A 25,197-nucleotide genomic window follows, 5' to 3' on the forward strand; every position below is an offset into this window, starting at 1 on the left:
TTTTTTTTAAACCTTTTGTTTGGACGGAAAAATGGATTTTTAACCCTTATCTACACCAAATATTTCATTTTTTCCAACACAAATCGCTTTGTTTATGGTAACTTTTCCTCCAACTTATTGATATTGATATTTGCAACCTGTTAAGAAAATGTTGTACTAGCTAGCGAGTGATGTCCTGATTACATTCGGGTTTTCTTATTAAAGGATGACATGTCCGTGTTGATAGTACGCTATCAAGTTTCTGTACATTGATAATCTGATAAAAATGTCCTAACTGTAATTATTAAGGATAACCATGACTTTGTACATTTAGGGCTAATATGTACAACGGTAATAACATTTAGAACGCATCTTTCATCCTCTCCCAATTAAGATTAATGTCTAAATATTAGACTTGAGGATGGAAATCATATTGTAGCATGTTGAGAAAAGATATTGTGACAAAAAGTATCTGTAAAGACAAAAAATACATGGCCACGCATGAACCTATATTTTATAGAAAATGCAATCACTTTGTCCATTTTGTCCAAACAAAAGAAATAGCATTTTTTTTTTACTTCTGGTTACCATGGAAACCATTTAACTTTGGCATTATTTCATAAAATCCAATTGTTTTGCATGTTGTAGCAAAAACGTAAACGTAAGCAATATTCTATGATTTTTGATATTTTTTTTTCAATAGGGAATGGTTAGAAATACCTTTTAAAATATGTGTGTTTCCGAACTAAAAATCATAAAAATGCAATATCAGTAAAATCAGCATCTTTTTGCATGAGTTATTGCGCTTTGCACACTTCTCTAATCACAAGAAATAAAAATGATATAGAGGGAACTAAAACTAGCAGACACATCACGAATAATTGCAGCTAAATAATTTTTCTATCACATATTATTTACAGTGCAACTAATTTTTTGCCTGTAACAACATTTCCTGAAACTGAACAGCTTGCTATTCTCTCTACTTTGGCCTACTACTTGGAAAACCTAGAGAAATATTAACAATTTGTATTTCACATCATGACATAAATTCAACATTATTTTGACCATTGCCTAAAAACTAATTCGAGCCTTACCAGTGATCCTCTTTTTTTATCAACCCATGTTGACATCCGGAGAAAGGTCAATGGGGAAAGAAAGGTCACAGTGGAAATGATGAGGAAGGTGAACATCAATACAGCCATCGTTTTTACTGTTAGGCAGGTAGGCATTAATGTAAATATAAACATGATAAACATGCGTACAGTGAAAATTTACATGTGTATATGTCTGAGAAAAATGTGTATTTTTTTTGTTACTGCCAATACAGGAAATCTTGAATGTACACAATTTAAGGAGGGAATGAATGGGTAAAGGTTTGTAGTCATTAAGTGTAAAGAGCATTCATTTAAGTCCAGGGTTGTAATATACATGTATCACCAGGGCCTTTAAAAATGTAAACTTCAGGCCAAATTCTATCCAAAAATATCTTAAAATCGTTATGCAGGCTTGTAAGTTCAAAAGTTTTTTGGGACGGGGTTGGCAATGCTTTTGTGATGCTGAATTTTAATGAAAAAAATATTTTGGCAAGAAATGCAAAGGAAAAAGGACCATTTGATTTTCTGGAGACTGGGTTTTTTGTTGGTTTTTTTTAAATAGTCTGGCCTCCGTTTTAATAAACAAAAAAAATCTGGTCTATTCAGTTGCTTAAGAAATATTCCAGCTTTATCTTCAACAAGTATGACATGTATGATGCAAAAAACATTCTTGCTTAGAATTGACTAAAACAAATTCTTGCTTTGTTTGCATGGTAAAAAAATCTGTCTTGATATAAAATTCCTTACTGTGTCCAAGTTGTCAAATATATGACTGGGTTGAAATGTATTGGTAAAATACATGACTAGGCTGGAAATAACAGACTAAATGCATATATATTATTGACCGGAAATTACAGACTAGATATGACTTGGCCAGAAATTTCAGAATCAAGATATGATTGGGTCACCATTTCTATTTATAAATATATGAATATGTTTGCATATCTATGTGATTATTGGTCTTGAGCAATATATAAACCCCCACCCCCACCACCCCTCTCCTGTGGTTATGATTTTGTTACATTATGTTCCACAATTTTCTGAAGAAATATGTTTTTTTGGGGGGATTTTTTTTTAAATTATATTTATATTTCAATAGATAAGGGGCAACATTCTGCGTCTCTTCAAAATAATACAAAATATCAAATTGAAGAATTATAAAACACACAGAATTAAGCTGCTTCATGAATCTAAGTTTCTTTGTATTGGGCCCAATTTTACTTCAGAGGACCCAGTACATGTCCTTTTGTGCTGAATCAATTCCACATCATAGGGTTTACTCCTGCATCTGGAAAAAAAAATACTGTTGGGTTTCCTGATCTTTCACTGTATGGACTAGGATAGACAGTTTTCTCTCGGGGCACTCCGACGTCCTCCACCAATAAAGACTGACCGCCACGAACTAGCCAATAGCGCTAAAAGTTGCGTAAAACACCAATTAATCATTGTGATCTACCATGAAATTGAGGTAGAATTTATATGAAAACTATTAAGTTTGGAAAAATGGACATCATATTGGAGGTGTTATACAAAAGATTGGCAATATTAGGGAGCACTGTAAAACGATAAAGGTAATGATTGGGGTAATAGAGATGTGGATTTGAGTGATCCAGGTAACTTGAATGTTAATATACTTCAAAACACAAGCTGACTTACTATACTTTGGATTTTGCCAGTTGATAAGGGACTTTTTTATTTTTCCTTGGAGTTTGGTATTTTTGTTATTTTACTTTTTCATATATGAGTGAACATTTTTTAAAGGGACCAAAGACATTGCTCTGACATGAAATTACTATAATGTTTAAAATAATTTCAAGATCACAGGAAGTTCATGATTCACAGCACTATCTGAAAGCCATGCATACATACACCAAATAGCATTGACCTATCTTCAAGGACGTCAAAATTATGACCAAGACAAAGTTATCAAAATTTAATTATTTGACCTTCAGGTCAAATGTCAGGACCAAACGAAGGTCATGATGGCACAAAATACACTGTCTTGTGATCATGCTCCCAGGTATCATATATATACAGATATATTTACATAAAATTGAGAATGGAAATGGGGAATATGTCAAAGAGACAACAACCCGATCAAAGAGCAGATAACAGCCGAAGTCCACCAATGGGTCTTCAACACAACGAGAAAATCCAGCATCCGTAGGCAGGTTCAGCTGGCCCTTACATAAAAATGTGTACTAGTTCAGTGAAAATGGACGTCATACTAAACTCCAAAACATATAAATGAACTAAAATTAAAAGCATACAAGACTGACAAAGGCCAGAGGCTCCTGACTCTGGACAGGCTCAAAAATGCGGTGGGGTTAAACATTTTTTGTGAGATCTCAACCCTCCCCTATACCTTTAGCCAATGAACAAAAAACTAACAAACAGAAATACGCACATTAAAACTCAGTTTAAAAGAAGTCCGATTCCGATGTCAGAATATGTAACAAAAGAAACTAAGGAAAATGACAATGATACACAAATTAACAAAGGACTGCTAGCATTCACTGTCATGCCGCTCCAGACCTCACATATACTGATTGAACGATTATGTCTTCGTCGTATGAAAATCAAACACAATCTTTCCCGTTAGGGGTTTAGAATCATATCATCATACAATATATGAGAAGAACATAACCCGTATCATGCCAACAATATCTGACCTACAGTCATAAAATGTTACAATCAAGCCAAGAAAAGGGTTTAAAGAAGACAATTATTTGACCATTGTGGTATAAAGATACTTTCATGCAATCATGCACATATCTGTACAGCCAAATCAGTTATGGTAGAGACTGGTTTTGGCTGATAAAAATGCATATTTGACAATAATGGTGATTTTACAAAAAATAAGACCTTATCCCACTGAATGTTATGAGCTTAATTTTCATATTTTTTACAAGATACAATATACAATTTCTGTTCAACAGGCGTTTTTTTTTTGTTACTGTATATCTCCAAAATCTTTGGCTTTGTGTCAATTTGATTTTTTGGCAATTTAGGACATTTTGGGGCATAGAATAAAAAAAAATGTCAGTCTTAAAACTTTTTCATTTATAATGAATATCACTTAACATAATGACTAACACAACTTACAATCAAGAAAATTCAAGAGGTAATAGTGTTTAGTCACTTTCAGGGGTAAAATTGAGGATTTTCAAAAATAAAAACTTGCAGAAATCAGCTCAAAATTTGTAAGCTAGTTACCATGGAAACGAATGTTTTTTTTTATAATAGGTTTTAAAATTTTTAGGAGCATTTTAGGTGAAAATCGATGTGTAGACAAAATATCTAGAAAATCTAGAAATTTTCGTGCCGGGCCAGTGTTTTGATTTTCTGGTCCTTTCAGAGAATTGTTAAATGCATTTATATATGCGGCATTTACGTTAAATGACCAAGATACATGTTTTTTTTTTTTAATTTGATGATCGATTCAGTCATGAAACAAAATAATTAGCGACTGGAATAAACAAAATGTTGAATTGTTAAAAGTCTTGACTTGAAGTCGGCAATAAAATTCTCAACACCCGGAACAGTAATAGTTGTAATATATGAGTTTTCTTATATTATAACCATATATCTACAGCTTACCAGTCTAGTTCGTGTGCTGCCATTGCACCTATGGGAATTGGTATAATCGACCGTCTTTTCCTAGATGTAGGTAGTTCAGTTTTACACCAGAAACACTACACAAAAATTTAAGACAATGATGATATTTCTTTCACTTTTGTTAATTTTCCTTTTTTGGATGGTGATGTTCCATTGTCACCGTCTTATGGTGTTTATATATCCCAACTCGTTCGCTCTGCCCGTGTCTGTAATAACGTTTTGAATTTCAATGAGCGTAATCTATGTATTACTGGTAAATTATTAAGTCAGGAATTTCGTTACCACAAACTACTTAAAACCTTTACATTATTCTTCCATAAATACAAAAATTTGGTTGTACCTGTAGAAAACTTGTTTCAAACGGAATAGCACATCCTTAATTTTACGATGATGTTGTTTACCGATCCCGGAAATTTAGAAACGATCCGGGTAAACTTATCAATCCTTTAAAATAAACTTATTCGAAAAGGTAACCAATTCAACACTTTAATCACTAAAACATTAAAAGCATACCATAACAAATATTATTGTTATACACATATACAGTTTCACGGTACTGTAATCTGTCGATATCTATATTCTGACATTGCACAAGGTCAGGTTTTTCTCTGACTGTTAATGACGTCTTTACACTAAATCCACTGGATGTTGTATGTGTTTTGGTTGATATTTTAGTCTTAGATACATGATTTTTTTGTATTAGTTGTTATTGGCTTTGAACTAGATGTCAGTAACTGCGAGCACTGTCAGATCTGTACTTTGTGTCTTTTTGTTAAGGTGTATAAATACCGTGCCACGTCCGGACTGTTTTTGTTAGATGTTTTCCTGCTTCGTATCGATCTGATGAGTTAAGCCCGTTTCAACTGAATTTTTGAGTTTGTTCTTATGTTGTGATGTAACACCACTGTCCCAGATTAGGGGGAAGATTAAGCCCTCACAAACTGTTTAACCCTGCCACAGTCTTTATGTGCCTGTCCCAAGTCAGAAGCCTGTAGTTTAGTGGTTGTCTTTGGTTCATGTCAATAATTTTTGTTTTTCGTAAATTATATTATTTTAAATTAAACCGTTAGTTTCCTTAAAAGAATGGTTTAATTTTTTTCATGTCGGGGCTTTTTATAGCCGGCTATACGGTATGGGTTATTTCTCATTGTTGAAGGCCGTACGGTTGCCTATAATTACTTACATTCACTTATTTGAACGTTGGTGGATGGTTTTCTCATTGGCAATCATACTACATCTCCTTATTTTTATATTGAGAAAGCGAATGCAACTACTTGACTGTATGTTTCTATATTTTTGGTAAATATATAGAATGGGATGTCGTTTAACAGGTTAGTATACAACATAGAAATAACCTGTAAAATCAATGATATGAGCTTGATTCATCAGATCAAAAACAAAGGCACAGAGCACCTAAATCAAAGCAATCGCATTACAAAAAGATAGTTTAAAGCCCAATTAAAACTTATAAATCAACTCGGTTTTTTCAGACAAGTATTCTATTAGTACTACACAAACATACTTACTTAATAGACGTTAGACGAACTCTGAGAGAAGCATGACCTTGTGAAATTCCTTACATATTGATTTTAATTGCATTAAACAAACTAACGAAAAGGTTATACATGTATTGTTGTATACTTAGTTTTTGATTTAACTGTAGAATCAAAAAAGCATTCCTTCTTAAAATATAGGTCTTTTCTGTAACACTGGTTAAGAAACGTCAACATGAGGATATTGCCAGGTTCCTCATTTGTTTGGGATTTTGTGTAATTTGTTGATTTTCCGTATTACTTTTTATTTTATTTTTTGGGAGAGTGGTCTGTTTTTTCTTTCTTTTTATAAAATATGAAAATAACTTCAAAAGAGTTCATGTCACATGTTGATGAAAAAGTATTTTTGTTTTTTGTTTTTTGTTTTTTGTTTTTTGTTTGTTTGTTTTTGTTTTTGTTTTTTTTTGGGGGGGGGGGGGTACCAAAATAGTATACGAAATCTGTCTTCCTGTCGAAAATTGGATTAACTTTTTGGAATGACTTGGTGAACACGCAAAAAATTACATAGTACAGTATTTCGTAATTATTTGAATCACAACAAATTATTCCTACTGATACAGTAAAAATCGTAAAAACGAAGCAAAGCCTTTATAGATTTCCAAATCTCATTCAACTATAACGAACTTGGATAAATCCAGTAGGAAAAAAATATACCGATGATAATCATGGTCCCCACCAAGGTATTTAACAGACTTAGCATGTTAGTTATTTTATAATAGATAAAGTATGACAGTAATAATATTTTGAAACAATAAGCTTGCATTGCTATTAGGCAAACACATTGATTTAAGCAGTCAGTTCTGTAAAACTTTTAAAAGAATTTGTATATCAAATTGGTAATTTCATAGATTTAAGAAGATGTGGTATGAGTGCCAATGAGACAACTCTCCATCCAAGTCAAAATTTATAAAAGTAAACCATTATAGGTCAAAATACGGTCTTCAACACGGAGCCTTGGCTCACACGGAACAGCAAGCTATAAAGGGCCCCAAAAATTACTCATGTTACTAGTGTAAAACCATTCAAACGGGAAAACCAACGGTCTAATCTATATAAAAAACGAGAAACGAGAAACACTTATGAACCACATCAACAAACGACAACTACTGAACATCCTGACTTAGGACAGGTGCAAACAATTGCAGCGTGTTTAAACGTTTTAATGGTACCAAACCTTCATCCTTTTTCTTAAACAATAGTGTAACATCACACCATAGAAACACACACTATAAAATATCAACTGAAATAGCTTAACTCAATCAAAGGACATATTAACACCAGTGAACATACACTGAACAAATAAATTTGACCTATGATACAATGCAAATACAAAATAAATAAACTAAGGCAAGAATAATAAAAGTAACATGTTATACCGGTATGAAATGTTAAACAATTTAAGAAAAACAATATGCTCGAACAAAAAATATCAGCCATTTGCAATTACTTTAAACACAGGTAAATGAAAATAATTTTGTTGTTAGGTATACGTGTACAGGTCAAATAGAGAAAGGAAATATTTTTACAAAATAAATAGTTTTGATATTCATAGTACGAAGTGAAAATTTATAGTAATACCAAACACTTATCAAAGCTGGTATATAGACCAGATAAAACCCTAAATAAAATTATATAACAACGTACATATATGTTGTCCAGGAGAAAATTTAAAGCTTCAATCATATCTTCACATTTCCAGTAAGTGTATCGTTACAGAAAAGGCTTTAAACGAGTTACAGTAAATACATTTGTAATGAGATTTTTCAAGAGACCATTTAATTAAATACTAAAACTTTTCTTGAACAGCTTGTGTTGAAGTTTAGTATAGAGAGTAGAAAAATCATAACTGTCAACAGAATTAAAAGGACCATCAAAAGCATGTATTTTATCTAAAACTTCTAAAGAATTTTTAACACTCCAAAAATAATTAATACCATTAATTTCATAAGCTTTATTAAAAAAGTCAATAACAAGTTCTTTGATAGTAGTAAGGGAGGTAGTTAGAAGCACTGATAGATTGGTAGTAGAACACTTACTAGATGCGGAGATGAAACGGAATTCAAATTGTTTGTTGTGCAATTTAGGTAACAAGTACATAGTAGGGACTTTCAAATGTTCGGAAGAGGCTTTAAGCTGGGTAGTAGCAGTGATATGCTTGTTGACAATTTGACTCTCTGTGGAGCGTACGGACCTGAATGTAGATGAATTTGTAATTTCGGTTTGGAGAACTTCCGTGTAGTATATGCGTCACACCACCACTACATTATTTGCTGTTTTGTCTGCCGGTACGAACACAAACCGCTTTGCGAGTACTTGGAGTTTATTTTTTATTCTAGAAATGGGAATATCATGGGAATAATATTACTAATTTCAGAATTGTTTTTAAAATGAGATATACGAATATTAACAGTATTCATAATTTTATTCAAATAACTGTCTAGGGATTTTTTATCAGATTTTTCACGTTTACATCAATTTTTACAGTAGACACACAGAGCGCCTTTAATGACCTGACGACACTGTTTCCAATCTATGTTAGATGGAGGACGACATTTCGGTCCTTTCTTAAGAAAAGTTATGACCTCACGGTCTTCGACGATGTTGAGGTCTCATGTAAGGACAAGATCATAGGGAACATATCTAAAACTAGATGTTTCACAATCTCAAGTGGAAGGAACATTATTCTGTATATTGACGTCTGATGTAACTGACGAATAATTAAAAATCAAACTTCTGCTGGTTTTTTTTATAAGAATACGAAATAATAGGTGGTTTTATATCATCAAAATATGGAGGTATTTGGCTTTGAATGGTAGAGTCATTGACTATACTAGATAAGTTAATAAAATCAATAGCTTTATTTATATATTTTAATTTAAGAAAATGCCGTTTATGATTTTCAGGTTTATCGATACTAGGAAATAGCCTATGATGACAAAAGGCTGTAATAATACGGATGTATTCATACATTGGGCTAAAAAAGAAATTTTATCAAACTCCAGAAAAAGAGCATATAATTAACTTATTGGTATCTGACCCAGTTTGCATAATACTTGATGTCTGCCATTATTTTTTTATTATAGATAACAGATCAGCAAGTGATTATTTTTTACAATGTTAATACGTTGATTGCGGTTTTTGCGTTTGCCATGAGACCTTTTATTTCTAAGTCGTTTATCGACAATATTAATGACATCGATTGAAGTTTTAGTTATGTTCCCCTGTCCTAATATTTTGTCATTAAGACTGAGAGGATAAGCTGTTTATAGTCTTTTTTATCCAAAATAATTCGCGAACTTCACGTGATTTTTCAAATTGCTTGTGTGATTCTCCTGGTTGTTTTTGAACGGTTCCAAATGGTAGGAATTTCATAAATTTTAGATTGTGATTATGTTTATCTAAATGTTGATATATCAAACTTAGGTTGGGTTCAAGTTACCACATATATAAGGTTTTGAGTTTTTCAGGTAATGTCACAGGAAAAGGAGAGCAAAAAAGCTCTCCCGTTCACTGTTGACCGTACAGTATTTTGTGAAGTTAATCTAAAACAGGTTAGTCACTTTTTGGCATTGCACGGGAAAATTTATGGATATCCACGTGCATTTTTGTTAAACAATCTGGCTGTAGAGGCATTACAAATACGTTTGTTTAAGCACGTGGATATCCTAGAAGTTGTGTTGTTAATAATTTCTTTCCATTACGTAAAATCATGATAATTAAATAGTGGTATAGGAAAAATAAAAAAGACCGGAGGTTGTAACAATGCATAAGGATCACTATTATGGAATAGGAAATAATAGACAAAGCAGTAAAAGAACTCTTACATAAACTGTTATAAAATGCCCGACGTAAATACTTAAGTGTTACAATACTGACATATAACAAACACAGGGCAAAAACAGAGATTGTAAGAAATCTTAGTAAAACCATACATACACCTATACACCTTTTATAGCAAATATAGCTGTCTTTAAACACTTCTAGTTCATATATTATCTGAATATGTTGGATATAAGATTAGAGATGATATCATTGTGACACGATATCTAAACTGACCGTTTGAGGCAGAAATTGTGAACTCTTCTAAATAAATAGGCATACAGTAAGATGGCGAAAGAGGTAGGATTGGATACTTTATATAATCTTGAATGTTGGAATGATTACATATAACTATCAAACACTACATTTGTAGTATTCTGAAATGCTTTCAATTTGTTATCAGAGTAGTCTCAAACAGGTTCTAGTCCTTTCATGTCAGAAAACATGCACATAAGGTAAGTCTTGTTTTCAAATTCATTGAAAATTGAAACAGGGTGGATGGTATTAAATATACTGTAAACTTAAAGAAGGTTAGAGTATATGCAGTGATTTCTTTTACATATTTTAGACTATGATTCTGATGAATAAGTATTGTTGTGAGAAAAGGTGTTTTTTCAAGATTGTTCTATTCAAATAAATGTTAGTAAAGATTGCACTTTGTAACTATACCTGTTTTACAAACCACGCCTCTTTAGGGGGAGAAATATAATATTCATAGAAATTTTGTTTTGTTAACATACTGGTTCCTAGATATGATCTCTATGTTTCATATCAACTTGTGAATTTTTCCAGTATAAATAGACATGGATAGAAGCCAAATTTGATTCTGAGTAAAACCAAAAGTGAAGGAGAGGATAGTACAGAATTTTAGTATAACTCTTAGAAGTTCAATACATATAAATCTTGAAAATATGCCGTACAGCCCTATATTTTTACCTTTGAAAACATAAGTGCACATGAACCTTCAATTCTAGAAAATATTTTTTAAGAAATTTCTTAGTAAAAGCGGCACAATTTTAGCCGTAAAAAGAAATTGCATTGTCTATATTTACAGAAGTGCAACCTTTAGCGGGAAATTGAAGGAGAACATAAAGAGACAAACAACACGAAGCAGACATAAACTCAAATGAAGGAAAGCTTACGATTTAATATCAATATTAACTGTTACTTTATGAACATAAACTGAAATTCGAAACAATAATATATTGATCGTTTTTAAAATAGGTCAACAATTGCACAGGAAGTACAACAACTGTATAGATTTTACTTTTAAAAAAATTATGCACTTATATTACCATAATATATAGCGAATTCATTCAGTTATATTTCATAAAATAAAAGAGTTTAATGGACTATTTTTTTGTTGTTGTCGATTTTCAGTAAAAGTTCAACTTGTTCAACGAGCAAAAGTTGTTTGCAACATTTTACCAAAATCTGTGACATGGTCCTTTTAATGTAATTTGACCTTAAGTTCGTTAGCCAACTGATATCTCTTTATTATTTCCAGACGATCATTATTTTTCAGCTGCACTTTCGATCAAGTGACGATGAGAGTCAAAGTAAACGCGCTCTATTTTACACATTCAGAGCAACGATATACGAAAAGTTCACATAAATACCAGCATGTTGTGTTTTTATACAACGCGACCAAGTACACACAACGCACCTTCAGAGTTATATTTACTCGTTATTTGATATAATTGTATTTCGAGTTATTTCAGGTAAAGGGGATCATGTATTGTAAAGTGATATAGAGGCTACCCAGCGTAGCCAATGTACACCTCTTCTAAAAGTAACTTTTTCTTCGTTAATTTAATAAGTGTTTTTCTTCGTTAATTTAATGAGTGTTTTTCTTCTGTTGTATTCATCTGATTGGTTGTTTGGTCGACTGCTTTCTGCTGATATTCATATAAGGGGCGGTTTATACGGTATAAACATAAAACCAAAACCAAAACAGTGAGACGACTGTGTTACCGTCCAATTGCCACTAATAATAATGAAAGTAGCAACATGCAATTAATACATTTTGAATAAAATTAGATGTGAATGTACTTCAATGAGACAGCAGTCCAACACATAGATTAGAACAATTGGTAGAAAAAAAACTTATGTTTTGAATAATTAAATAATAAATTTAAAGAAAAATTTACACACTCGCCTAGAGTGTTGGCAATCATACATTTGATCGTAGCCCTTACGATCAAATGTATGATCGCCAACACTCTAGGCGAGTGTGTAAATTTTTATGTAAATTTATTGTTTAATTATTCAATCATAAGTTTGTTTCTACCCCGGGTTGTAAATTGCCGTAGCCGTATTTGGCGCAACTTTTCGGAATTTTCGATTTAAATGGTCTCAAACTTCGTATTCGATTTTTTATAGCTGCGTAGATGATATTTTTGGCAATTTGCGGACCATAGAACTACCTATTTCAAAACGTTTGGAATTGCGACCTAGGTTCAGGTTGCACTTATTTCCCAATTTTCATTTCATTTATCACCCGTGCATAGCTTGTCAATGTTTACAGTTAGTTTCGTTAGATATTTTTCTATGATATGACGTACCTATTTATGTTTGAATATTCATTTCCTTGACACTATTGATTAACTATTCCCTTTTTGGCCTACTTTGTTCAGCCATTTTGAATCTCGTCGTGACGTCATACAAATCAAGAAAAGATAACTCTAATATCCTCGATCTCCTATGTTGGAGGTAAAGAGCGCCTACAAAATCGGAAAACACGTGTTGGTTTGTTTACGTATCACTTATCGGAATTCGCGGTTTTTTTTGCGGGCTTTGTGCACTAATCAACACGACATTTTTAAATTGCTTGGAAGAGTTACTATTTACTTTTGAATAAATGATTTATAAAACGTTCTTTCATTCAAATAGTCCTGAAATAAAATAAAAGGCAATGTAAATAAACGAACACATGTTTTACTATTAGAGTTATCTTTTCTTGGTTTGAATGACGTCACGACGAGATTTGAAATAGCTGAACAAAATAGAAAAAAATCCGTAGCTCTATGATCCGCAAATTGTCAAAAAAATTCAAAAGGACCTTTGAGCTACGGTTCCGCAGCAGCTATAGTTATCCATGTTTGTGTTTTAGCCCTATTTGTAAGCGTCAGTCATTTTGTTTATACAAACATTTATTATCTTCATACGTTTCTACAGAAATTGTAAATATAAACATATTATAGTGTGTTCGTACTATTTGACTTCTTCCTATATACAGATATAATATTAATAATTGAATTACAGCGTTTAAATTCTTCATAGATAATTAATGTAAAAATCTAGAATTTTGTTTTTTTGGTTTTGACATACCGCGCCCAAATCCCTCTGAAAAAATATGGTAAACAAGTATACAAAACGTGAGTATCTTGAAAGGAAAATACATGTATATGACCTTAAACTATGAACAACATCAAGAATTAAGTCGTGCTCATTTAGGAAAAAAAATAGAAGAAAAGAAACCGTTCATTCAACACTCAATCAGAAGAAGAACATCAGTTTACTGGATTTAGTTGGTTGAGGATTCATTGATCAAAGGTTGTCGGTTATGCATTTTCGAGCTCATTCAAAACTACGATGTATCATGAACACACGAGTGTATAACCTTTTAAAGAAGGCCGGAGTTGCAGGTGCCTTATAATTGCTTCACGACAATGTAATTTATCAAATAAACAAAGCCTCTAGTAATATGGTTTGGAAAATATCATTATTTGGAATGCTTGACTTAACAACTTGGAATTTGAGAAAATATTATGATTCCACATAACCCCGTCTTTTCACTGGATACTAAAACTTCACAAAAATTCTTATAAAAAAACGGTATATATCCTGGTCGTCTAGATGTGTCTAAATTTCTTACTATTAATCTTCCTACAGAAAAAAAGATTGGCTTCATCAATATTGAAATGATGTATACTCTCCCAGTGGTTGGAATCAGATGTAGATTCTAAGAAGTTCTTAAGATATTTTCAATATCTTCAATACTTTAAAACATTTAGTTTTTATTGTTTTACTATTCCCCGTGCGTAATTGAAAAAAAAATCACTACATCTTCTCCTCATTTTTCTTTACTTTTATACCACAATGTAGTTTGTACAATTAATTGCTTTCTATTCAGCGTTTCAGAAGCGTATGTATTCGCGACATATTTCTAAAAGTTTGCAGAAAAACAATGTCATTGGTTAACAATGTCATAAACGAAATATTTTTCACCAACTGTGCGGATATTTAAAATTTGAGTACGATCAATGAAATAACCCCAAGACCTTAAAATTCTAGATCGGCCCCTTTCCTTCACATGCGTTTAAAATCCATATTTGTCCATTCCACTTGAATATCCTTACTATCATGATTTTTTTCTTAAATACTATCTGAAATTCAAGGAAGTCAAAATATTCTTTTTGTATTAACATTTTTATTTTACAGTCAAATGTCAATACAATGTACAAACAGCCGTTTGTAATTCAGTAATGAGACGAACAATAATTATGAGACTTTTATTCTCCTTCTTAAATATCATACGCATCATTCAACTCAGTAGCATAACAACCAAGAGCACAACCCTGAGACAGGCAGCTTATACGGCTATTTATAGGGGCACACTCTTGAAACCTCGGTTTTATGGAAGTAAAAGAAAGTAATTCTTGTTGGCAGTTCGTAAGTTGAGAGGTCAGGTTGGTAACTTTGTTGTTACACGTACTCAGTTGTTCAAAATATGTTTGACTTTGTTGCAGGGCAGTTGTACAGTTATCGAGCTGCTGCTGAATTGCTTGGTTTTCCACAGTCAATCGAAGTACTTCTTGTTGATCGGCTTCACAAGATGAACCTAAAATACGTAGTATGTTTTATATATCGAACAAAATATATTTTATGAAAAACATGGATTAATATAAGTAGTAAAGTTTTGAAATAATTATGATTGAAATAAGAAAAGATAAAGTCATATCAAATATAAGGCTGGAAGACTACTGTTTCAAAGCGTTTTGTTTTAATTGTTTAAAAATAATATGTGTCCAGATATCTGGGGATAAACTTTTAAGCTTCAGAGAAATGTTGTTATTAACTACAAATGAGCTTAATACAAAAACACAAAAAGAATATTACAAATCAAGGAAAAATTGTTAAAGTATAAATCCAGGAATAGACTCTAGTTTACACGTATTTGACTACTCGATCAACCCAGTAGCCCATAATTTGGATATATATATATATATATATATGTTTTATTATAATTTACCATGTGACCAATTTCATATCAAGTTTTGCAAAGGAGAATGTTTACGATAGGATTAACTTGGCTAAAAGATGGAACTTTTTAATATCAAATGTGAAAACCTATAATAAGTATCTTAAATATGCAAATTTTAATAAAGTAGACCCTTTTCTATCCACTGTTTGCTTTAACCATTTGGACGGCTTCAAAAGTATTCTATTTTACATGACTAAAGCACCATATGGGTAAGGTAAGTATCACAACTAAACCCCAGGGTAGCCCTTGCATGCGACCAATGACGTTTCAAGCAAAAATGTTTATAACTTAGCCAAAACGTTAGGCAAAATTATGACTTTTTCATATCAGTGCACAATTGTGACGTCAAAAAGACATAAACAGTGTTCTTATGCGTCATAACTTGTTGATCTTGTATTTGTGAGATATTTTTACATGTTTTGATATTGAACTACTTTTACTGTTACAAAACTTGTCATAATTTCTAGTATTATCTGATGCTTTTGCCAATTCATTAGATATCTATAATCAAGGTAAAGCAACTTGGTACTTACAAAATTGCTAACTGAAGGTTGTTATAGTGACGGTAACTAATCAAATGCTTGACTATATCAACAAATGGAACGAAAGGTAAACAACTGTTATAGTCCTAACTTGGTACATGCATTTTCCAATTAAAAATGGTGGGTTAAACCTGGTTTTACAAGCTAAACCTTTATTGACATAATGATAACTTACTTTTGTGACATCTTTTCACTGAAATTAATCTTATGTTTATCAATTTAATGACAATCCATATGCCAAGTTGGTCGACAAATTATCTCGTAGTAAACTATGAACCTTAGAAAGTAGTGGTAAAAGGGGATTTCTTTAATCTTTCATACAAAATTATCATCAAAAAGAACGTGTACTTTAACATGTATATCTAACATTATATGTTGTAAATGATTTAATTCCCTTTCTGTACGTCTTTTCTGCGCTTCGAACGCATGAAATTTATAACGTCACGTTTTCATTTTTTGTTCTTGATCCACGCCTAAATGTATACTTAACAAGGCAATACGTTTAGAATGCTATAATTGTGGTCAAGCGCAATAACTGTTCGGCTTGATGTGTTAAGACTTTTTTAAAAGAGCAAATAGATATGTATCTAACTGTGTATTAATCTTCATAACTGTTACTGTTACAAAAGTTTAGAAAGAAATTATAAAAAAGGTCAAAAGTTTATTAAAAATGGACTTTCACTATATACTTCATCTTTTTTAGGTAGATAATAAAACCTATTAAATAGCAATAGCACTATTAATTAACTGTATGACTACAAAAACATAAACTGACAACCTATATCAAATAAAAAAAATAAGAGAATATGTAGATAGTGTGAAAAGACTTCTCTCTCTCAAAAGATTTTTTTTTTTTATTTCTTTCACAGATAAATCAGATGTTTCACGAAATTTTGAATATTTATGAAAATATATGAAATTGCTTTGTGAGAAAAACGCTTAACTATACACTTAAAATTAAAACAAAAAAATTTTTCAGAAGTTTTTCTTTTTAATAATAAATGAACATATCAAAAACTAACTTTCAATGGCTGGAACAAATATCATTCCCAAAAGAACTGCAATGATACCAATAAGTGACTTCATCGTAGAAGCTGAAGCTGGATCAATAAACACGGTTGTTAGGAATAAAGTGTCCAGAATACCAACTGACTGCAGTATATATAGCGGATATCATATTGTACATGACGTATTGAGGTAGAAACATTTTATAATAATTTACTTCGCGACCAATCAGACAATTACAAGTTTTTCATATTGACAGAGCTTGTAAATCTTATATGTTGTTGAGTTAAAGAGGATTTCAGATTTTTGTTCAATCTTCATTCAAATGAAACACTACTGTTTATCTCATAACATATGTGACATATGTTTGCACAACGTAACCAAGTAAATCGATTGAGAAGTAAAATAGAAAATTTTTTGTAACATAAATAAAGTATACTCATTTTTATCAATACTTGGTTGAAAAAGTGATGTTCATTATTGAATGTGACAAATAAACACGTAACTGATATTAAAGGAAACAACCAATGTAACCATACAATTTTTATCTGTAAATGGAAACGTAAGATTATCCGGTTTAACACATTATCCAAAAAAGGAAAATATGGTATGATTGTCAATGAGACAATTTTCCGTGAAAGATTCCGTGTGGTTTACTTCGCTTAGAAAGATCAAGGGTAAATACGACATCTTGACGAAAAATGTTTTTCAAAATATGCTATTCTTCAACTGTTTCCGTTCTTGTACATCCTTGGCTTTCAAATATTCGGCTTTGAAAGTTCCTGGTTAAGGTAAATCATGAAAAGCGCTTCGGAGGCATACAATTTATAACGTGTTGTTTTCATTTTTTACAGCAATGTGTCGATACCTCTGCTAGTGGACTATCAGTCCCCGAGGGTATCATCAGCCAAGTAGTCAGTACTTTGGTACTGACATGGTTTATAACAAACCTTTCTAAAATTGTCCGTTAATAAATTTCGAAATTATTAGAAACTAAGGGTTCAACTCTCTCAGTCAAAGTTGACCTTAGATGGATTTGGCTAATTTTAATTACACATGTATGTCCTTTTTGGTAATATAGCTCTTCAACTGTTTCGGTTCTTGTACGTCCTTGGCTTTAAAATAATCGGCTTTGAGCGTTCCTGGTGAAGGTTAATCCAGAAAAGCGCTTCGGATGCATACAATTTATAACGTGTTGTTTTCATTTTTTATTGCCATCTTGTCTAGATCTGATGTATACAATTATAAGCCTAGTATATTTGACAAGTGTTGTTTTCATTTGTTTCTTTATAATCAACGCAATAGTTATAGTCATATTTCTTCTTTAGAAAAAGGAAGACAAGATGTTCTCTTGATTTTAAATGTTTGATCCTATTTTGAATCAGATATTGATTTTGTATACATTGTATATCCTCTTTTGCCATGGCATTGTCAGTTTTGAGTTTGAATATGTCATTAGTATATTTTGCCTCTCTTTTAAAACGATTCCAGAGATACATTAGTATATGATGTCTCAGCAGTATAAAAACAAACAAAAACAAAAACATAAGAAAGCCTAAAAGCACAAACAACTTATATAAAAATAAATAAATACTGAAAACCAACGAAACACGGTATAAGTTTGACAATAGTTAACTTTATTATTATTTAATAATAGCAATCCTTATGTATAAGAAGACAGATTTATAGATTTTATAAGTTTATTGCTATAGACCTTTTCAACAACTCTCGAAACGGACTATTGACAACTACAGTTTACAGGAGAAATAGAGGGGTCGTATCAAAGATGAAAAAGCATTCAGGTACATGTATAACATGCAAGTTACATATACGTACATATTGGATTTGAACGGTATGATTTTGAAAACGAACAGATATTGAACAAATATAGCTATTGTGGATTTTCTGTGTTTTTTTCTTTTCTTTCATATACTTATTATATGTAAACATTTCTCTTTCAATTCTATAAATCCAAAAAAAAAAATCAGCAATCTATATTCACATCCAAATCCATTGCTTCTTCGGTAATATGATTATTAATATTTAGTGATACGAGTTTTCCATGGAAGTCCGCACCGCTTGCCAATAGCCATTAACCAGTTTTTTGGAATGTTATTTTATGACTCTACATTTTATCATACCCATAGTAATTTAGCTACAGAGAGGACATTGTAACAGGACTATCTGTCCTTCCGTAACGCGTCCAAAACACACTTGTGGACATCGTAGAGGTTTCGTTTCTTAAAAGATCTTCACTATACTTGTTGTACAAATTGAATATAATTGACTGTTTTAAGTTGTTTCTTTTTTATTGATATATTTTCTCTGTTCCCGGGCAAAACCTTTATTAGAAAGACGTCTAGTGTCTTGTCAGAAGTTAGAATTTGGTTACCCTGTCGGAGCATTTGTGTTGATCACAGTTTAACGGAGTCAGTTTTTTTCGCATAAAGCTTTGGTTTTCTTTGAGAAAATTACCCTTTTCTCTTGTCCCTGGATTTGTTTAATTTTGTTTCTTGATTTTCCCTTTTGTTGATCTAAGCTTCGGTTGTCTACTCTTATCTAGTTTTACTTCGTGTCCCAATGATTATGTTCTTTTTTATTTCACCTCTGACCAAACATTTTGGGATGTTTTGGATCCAATTATATCAGTAAAACCCCCGCCGCATATGTTATGCGCCTGTTCTAACCCCGGAATATGTTGGTCTATGGTATATTCTTCTATCGAAATAATTCTCATTTTGCAATACTTTGCTGCGGCATTGGATTTGATCACCTTTTTTGTCGGTGCCGATCAGATCTCGCTGCTTGGTAATGATTACCCGACATTATTGAAGATCACGATTTAACAATGAATGCTTTTTTTATGTGTTGCATTTTGTGATTGTATGCTTTAGTTTTGTCGGGTCCATTGTCCGTGTCTGCTTTTCTCAATATTGTCAAAGTCTGTTTTGTTTTGGAATTAAAAACAAAATATAACCAAAATATGAAATATGATTTTCGCTTTATCTAAATGTTTTGTACAATTTGTCAGTGAGTACAGATTTAAATTGAACATAGCATGAAGTGAATTAAAAAAAACTACAAAGTGTAAAGTACGTTACGAAGGAATCTTCGGCCAAGTATAAAGGACTTTGTATAGACATGTGCCGCCCTTGTCAATAGACATAACACAATTGCCTGTTTAAATATGTACTACTTCTTTTTTTAATTTTGCGAGTTTAAAATAGCTTGAATCTCATTTTCTAAAAATGTTGAATAGAATATTAAAGATATCCCTTTTAATCATTCATGAGGGTCTGGATGGGGGTCCCTCAATTCTCTTACTTTTTAAGCCATTTTTCTCTATTCTTTTTTTTTAATTTGACCATTGTTCTCTATTCTTTATAATTTAGCACCCCATTGTTCTCTATTCTTCCTTTATTTTTTGTTTGCCCATTTTTTTCTATTCTCTATTTTCTTTGTCCATGATTCTGTAGTATTGGTCCATTTATGTCTAATCTATAAACCCTATTCCGACCCTCATTCATAACTTATTCAAAACTAAATTAAAAGAATTTAAATCAGTAAATGGTTTACAACCAAAACAAGAAAAATATCGTTATGGTAAATACATAAAGGGGGGGGGGGGGGGGGGGTTCCTTTAAATTCAGTAACTGGTAACCATTGTATAAAACCATTACAACTTTGAGACGACCAATTACATCTTACCTGTTGTAGTCGTTGTCAACTGTAGGTTAATAGGTAGTTTGCGCCAAAGACTGAACAAGAGGTTGACGGGAGTAAAATCAGTTGCATTTTCACTGAAAAGGGCCTGATACATACATATTCAAATAAAAAAAAAACATTGGTAAAGTATTTAACCTCCTAAACCATTTGAGACAGCACTTCCATGGAATACATAATGATGACTTTACCAGAGACATGTAAAATCTAAAAAGAATAAGTGCTAAATAGAGCAATATATTAAGGTATCGAACCACTAACTCTGGCCCGGTCAGATCAGAATGAACACAAGGACATATTTCTAACACATAGCTGTAACTGTGTATATAAATGTATAATATTGGTTATATTGTTATCAAATTGTAGCTTAAGAACTTGGGATAATTATTAAATCCTTGTGAACAGATTTGTTTGAATGATAATTCAACAAAAATAAATGAAATTGGAAAAGGAGGGTTGATTGTTCCTGTTGCTCAGATCAGAAGTATCTTTGAATTTATTCCGATTTTTTTATCCTGTACATTCTAATTTGCAAGTAACGGTATGTTTATTGTGTTTTAACATACGGTATAGTTTTGACAGGAAATACCTGTCACTTTCTTTAAACCTAATACAAGATAGCTATGAATGCTTGAAATTGCTGATTTAACACAGAAGACAATGGGGCTATACATAGGTACGTGTATTCATATTAATGAAAATCTTGTAAAATAAATGTTTAAGATAGTATACCCATGTGTTGTTAGTTATCATGTTAAATCAATTTCTATTACGAACAAATTATATTGGTGTCAAATTACCGCAGTCACATCGGTACAATAACGTATTTGACCTTTTCAGTCATAGAGCATGCATGCAGTTAGAATTTATTTCAAATGATCAGTATTTTGGACTGAAAGTAATGAAACATGATTAATATGACTGATTTAGAGTAATCATATAGCTTTTCGTAAAATTATCATGTGAGTTTTCAATTGTTATTAGGTTTCTTATTGCATCATTTTCTGATTTTGGATATTGATGTATATAAAATTGAGAATGGAAATGGGGATTATGTCAAAGAGACAACAACCCGACCAACGAGCAGATAACAGCCGAAGGCCACCAATGGGTCTTCAACGCAGCGAGAAAATCCGGCACCCGGAGGCGGTCCTCAGCCGGCCCCTAAATAAAAATGTATACTAGTTCAGTGAAAATGGTCCTCATACTAAACTCCAAAATATATAAAATTAAAAAAACAAACAAGACTAACAAAGGCAGATTTACATTTCCAGTGTAGCATGTTTAGCAAGTTGTCTAGCTGGGAGATATATACTTATTTATTGTTTATTCACGTGTTTACACATACGTATGGTTTTAGATAATTCAATAAAAATGGGGACGGAATTCCCAATTACATTTCATGTTTGGACTTCTATATTTTTATTAAATGAACAATCTCTGATAAAATATTACATATCGGTAAGAATATTGTCATTTGGGAAGATACTAACCAACTAAAACTGGAAATAATGGAAAATGTATAAAATTGGTCACTCTTATTATTCATATGCAGTTTCCTTGTGTAACGCATACATGTGACTATCAGTCTAGTTTGAGCTTGAATTCATTGAATTAGTGTTTGGACAAAATCTCTCAATGTTATTATTTAATACAAATAGGTCATAGAATACAATAATGTACAGTAGAAGTCACTATCGACAGTTTGGTTCTGTTATAGGTATATAGTTTTATGGTTCATTAATAGTCTTCATTATCAGTGAAGAATGTGAACTATTCAAAAGAAATAAAAAAAAGTATGTAGCTATATCAAAATGAGTATATGTGATTTGATTTTCACTCGGACAACTATTACCCAGAGTACAATTGATGTGAATTGATGTTCTTTTTCCGTCGTGTCGTGATAGATTTCTACCCTGATGTCGAATAAGAAACCTAGATTAGTATAAATATAAAGCCTGTATTGATAAAAAGTAAAACAGCAAAAACACTGAACTCCAAGGAAAATTCAAAACGGAAAGTACCTTAACAATTGACCAAACCAAAAGCTTAAATATATTTTGATATTGATTTCATACAGTTGGAGGAATATTATCCCGTTCTGATGTGCAGGTATGCAGTAACAGATGTATATAGAAATGTTGAATGACTTAAATATAGATACAATATTTTTGTAACTTTTGTTATACGTGTTAAATGATTTGATTGCTCAGTAGACATGCAAAGTATTTGTGTAACAACTTTTTTTTCGTATTGATTTTCGCTTTGACGATGACAATAACTTTATCAATAATTAGATGTTGTTAGACACGAAAACAAAAATGGTCAACAAACGGTAAATCATTAAAGACTACGATTTCATTAAAATTTAAGTTTAATTTTACACTCGACATGTCCAATTGTTTACAAATATAAACGCTAAACATTACTGTATGAAATTAAGTGATCATCATATTCAATCATGTGAGTTTAATATATTAAACAGTCTTTCAAAATCAGTTATATATGTAAATTGTTCAAAAAGGTAATTGTAACTATTTTAAGTAAATGTATTACATTGTCCTTTTTACTTGGTCTTTATAGCAAACCAATTCTTATGTAGAGTATGGAACCATACTAGTACAAAAGTAAGCATTTAGTTATATTGGTTAAACAAATGTGAATTTCTGCACAGAAAAAAAAAGACGTATGGCTCTATGGAAAAAATGACTCTTAAATTCAATATTTGTTTGTAAATAGTTTTATCTCATTAAGGATATCTCATTGAAATATTTCATAATAACTATAGAAATCTGTATACATTTATTAATTCAACTGAGCGTATAAATGTCATCAACAAAGATTTTTTATATTGTCTTAACAAATTGAAATATAACGGGGAATATCCTAGAGGTGATTTACTTTTGACCTCTGACTGTAGATATTATGATTTGATATGTCAATATTTAAGCTTCCTGGATAGTTTTGTAACAACTGGTTTGTAACATCTTTCGTCTAGTCTAACATTCTTGTTTATCTACATAAAACGTAAATCAATATCAACGACAACTAAAGTTAGCATAAGTACTTATAAGACACAAAAACGCACAGCAGACGGAAGGATGACAGAGATGCAAGTGAAAATTTACTGCATTCAAAATAAAAAAATACCACTAGATTAGCCGATTATAGATGTCTGTATAAGGACAGAGCTAACAAAAAATGGAAATTAACTTATACACATGTTCAAATTCGAGTGCTAATAGCAAAACGCTTTTTGCTTTCTGAATGTTTGGATACGCATCAATCGGGTATAGACAGAAACAATGGTAGGGGTCACAATATACAAATCTGGGTACACATGTCCGGCTGGGTTTTTAAAAATCACATCAATTCATATAATGATGTTTTCAAAAGTTCCTACCAATAAATATATTCCATTAGAAGATAATAACTCTTTTGAGAAATACATTCTATGATCATCTATGACATCTTATTAAGGTGTTTACCACACACGGGATCATGCATATTATATGGCAAACGATCAGTATACAGTTTGTAGAGTCTTCTTAACCGACGATGAATATTTATAATAAATTGATCTATAAATGTTGACTCATTGTTCTGCTACCTCCTCGAATTTGCAACACATTGAAATAATTGACAGACCCATACAAGCTATAAATCTTTATATACTTTAATATAGGAATCCATCCCCATGTTGTCCATTTTCTTGTCTTGGTAGTTTTAATTCGTCTCCATAATGTCATAATGGGTATAAGAACAGATGTCTTCAGAACTTTTTAATACAATTTTTGTATTTTCTAACTCAAATTTTTTCATCAATTTTGATGTCAGGTCATTGAAGATTTGCTTTTAATAATATTGATCCTACACCTATGTCAAAGGAATGAATCAGTGTAGCATTAAACATGCAATTAGCTATTGTTAAAAGTGCCTTCCGGTGATATAGATCCAGCGTTGTATCGTATGGATACATCCCCAGTTTCAAATGTTTGGCTTTGAGCGTTTGTGATGACGGTCAACTCAGAAAATTTCATAGGACTCGTTTAATCTATGAAGAGTTATTTTCATTTGATATTGTTTTAATTTGTTGCGATAATATTATGCAATTGTTCTGATGAATGTGTAGCATGGGTAGATACAAACGTTAAATACATGTAAATTTATTTTTCATTTTGATTCGTTGTATAATGATATCTTCATATCTTAAATAAAATTTCTTTGAAAAGAACTTTATTTAATACGCCGATAAATAAAACAATAAAGAGATGTCATTGGACACAAAAATGGTCAAAGAAAACATACATACTCATGATTAAAAGAGTCGAGAGTGACACAAAAGTGAAATTCCAAATGACAAAAAAAAGAAAGTGAGTTGTTTTCATTTGCCCTGTACGTTCATTTGCTACGGTTTTGTTTTTCATTAATTTCTAAGCATACAATTATCAAATCAGCAAAGCAAAGTCGTTTTCATCTTTACATTGTCTTCGTCATTTTCACATTCTCAACACGTTGCTTGTTAGAAGTTACAAGGACTGTGTGTATTAAATGATTAACATACAATTGATAAACCACATCATGCATGTTTCAATGGA

The 25,197-nt window shown here is 31.6% G+C and overlaps 1 protein-coding gene and 1 long non-coding RNA gene across 2 annotated transcripts in view; one reads left to right on the forward strand and one right to left on the reverse strand.

The window, feature by feature from the left end:
• LOC127704734 (U1 small nuclear ribonucleoprotein A-like) overlaps positions 1–25,197 on the forward strand; it is a 1,100,970-nt gene that overhangs the window by 201,767 nt on the left and 874,006 nt on the right. The window lies entirely within an intron of this gene.
• Positions 14,563–17,035, reverse strand: LOC127704747 (uncharacterized). The gene is made up of 2 exons (XR_007983477.1): positions 16,894–17,035; positions 14,563–14,906 (listed from the first exon to the last, which is right to left on the reverse strand). It is a non-coding gene; the product is annotated as an uncharacterized LOC127704747 (long non-coding RNA).

This window comes from Mytilus californianus, unplaced genomic scaffold, assembly GCF_021869535.1.
Source record: "Mytilus californianus isolate M0D057914Y unplaced genomic scaffold, xbMytCali1.0.p SCAF_6, whole genome shotgun sequence".
NCBI classification, from domain to species: Eukaryota; Metazoa; Mollusca; class Bivalvia; order Mytilida; family Mytilidae; genus Mytilus; species Mytilus californianus.